A 2500-nucleotide genomic window follows, 5' to 3' on the forward strand; every position below is an offset into this window, starting at 1 on the left:
TCACCTGTTAAAAAGATCCTTGTGATGTTTATACTTACATAACATACTGAGCACAGTAAAAATTATTTGCAACAATTTAAGTGATGTGACGGTAATTAACTAAAATCATCGTCCTCGCGATATACATATAGTTACATATAGAAGGCTGTCAGGACATTGCAAGGTTAAGAAATATTTCTAGGTAGATTATTCCCTACTGGTTATAAAGCTGACATCTGTGAATTGATAATAGTTATAATAAAAAAAAAAAAAAAATCAAGGAGTGCATTCCTTTCTGGTTGTGGAACACACACACACAAACACACACACACACACACACACACACACACACACACACACACACACACACATATATATATATATATATATATATATTATATATATATATATGTATTGTATATATATGTATATATATCATATATATATATAATATACTATATTTATATATAATATATACTATATATATTATATATATTATATATATATTATATATATATATATATATATATATATCTTATATATAATTAATTTTTATTATTTATATTATTATTATTTTTATATATTATATTATATTACATATTATACTAACATTACACACCCTTTTACAACTAATAACACACCACACACACACACACATATTTTTATATATATTTTATATTTATATATTTCATATATATTATATATATATATATATTTTATTTTATATAGTATATATATGAGAAAGATCGGTAGATTGCAGTAACGCATTTATATAGAATAAATTTGACCTCCTGACCGGGACTCGAAACCAGCGCCGGTTCGAGTCCGGTCAGGGAGGTAAAATTTGTATATATATATATATATATCTAGATTATATATATATTATATATTTATTATATATATATATATTTTCATATATATATTACATGTAGTGTGTGTGTGTGTGTGTGTGTATATTTTGATATTATTATTATATATATATATTATATATATATATATTTTTATATATATGATATATATATATATTAACATATACACACACTTTTAACAAATATATAGTATATATATATTAATATATATTATATATATATATAGCTATTTTATATATATATGTAGTATCTATACATATATTTTATTTTATAATAAATATATTTCTATATATATATATATATATCTATTATATATATATATATTATATTATATATACACACACATTTATATATATTCACACGCACACATATAAGCACAATCTCATCCACAATATCAGATCAAATAAGTCACAAGCTTCAGAAATGCACAAGTAACATGATGGATCATTTCCGTCCTGGAATAATTCCACGCTAAATAAGACCAACCAGCTGATACCTAATGTAATATACCAGATGATATACAATCAATTCAAAATACCCGACATATCCATGAGATTATGAGGTATGTCAGTTCAAGCTTATAATATCCATTATGTTATATTGGGGAAAGTATACCTTGTTCTTTCTGCAATTGAAAATAACTTTGTGTGTACTGATTTAAGTTGGATACATTATTAATACCCGCTTGGTTTGAGGTGTGTGAACGTACTAGTGCAATAATGAAATGAATAATGTAAAATGCTGATGGTGATACTGATTTTGATAAAGACATTTTTGTTATCATTATCAGTATAGCATAATGTTTTTTTTTCGTTTTTCTTCATTACCATAATGATGATGATGATAATGATAGTAACAAAAATGATTGTAACTGCTAGTGGTTATAAAGATGATAATGATAACAATAATGACAATGGTTATCATTAACAATTTTGTAATTATAATCTATTCTTATTTTAATGATGGCAATAATGATAATGATGATAGTAATAGTAATGGTAGTGATGATAATGATAATAATAATAAAACCAACAGTAATAATGATAATGATGATTTGATAGTAATAAAAATTATTGTTATTATAATTACTAATTTCATCCTCATTATCATTATTGTCATTATAATCATTACTATTATAGTTATCATTGTAACCCTTATCATTATCAACATAATCATTGTTATCATTGTTATTATCATAACTGTTGTTATCATTATTATCATTGATATCACTATCACTATCATTATTATCAATAAAATTATAATTATTATCAGTATCATTATCATTTTCAATGTTACAGTCAATACCATCATGATTATCATTATCATCATTGTTACAAAAATAACAAAATAAATCCAATGATTTTAATCAAATATCCTGACAACAAAAACGTTCACACAACAAAAAAGGAATTGATAATAAAATATGATATAAATTCATATATTCATATATCATATAAGTCCAAGTGCAGATAATGCATAATGATATACATCTGATTGTTACGTCATCTGCCAGTGCAATGACTCCATGCTAGATTGCAACAAATAATGGTTCCCAACGATGATAAAGCATATTATATACTTTATATTTTGGGTTATCTAGATTAGCAACAAGTTTATTGATTTCATGGCTTGATGTATATTCTATTTTCTTC

Source organism: Penaeus japonicus, unplaced genomic scaffold (genome assembly GCF_977035675.1).
Source record: "Penaeus japonicus unplaced genomic scaffold, GWHDUDI00000001_assembly GWHDUDI00000018, whole genome shotgun sequence".
Taxonomy (NCBI): Eukaryota; Metazoa; Arthropoda; class Malacostraca; order Decapoda; family Penaeidae; genus Penaeus; species Penaeus japonicus.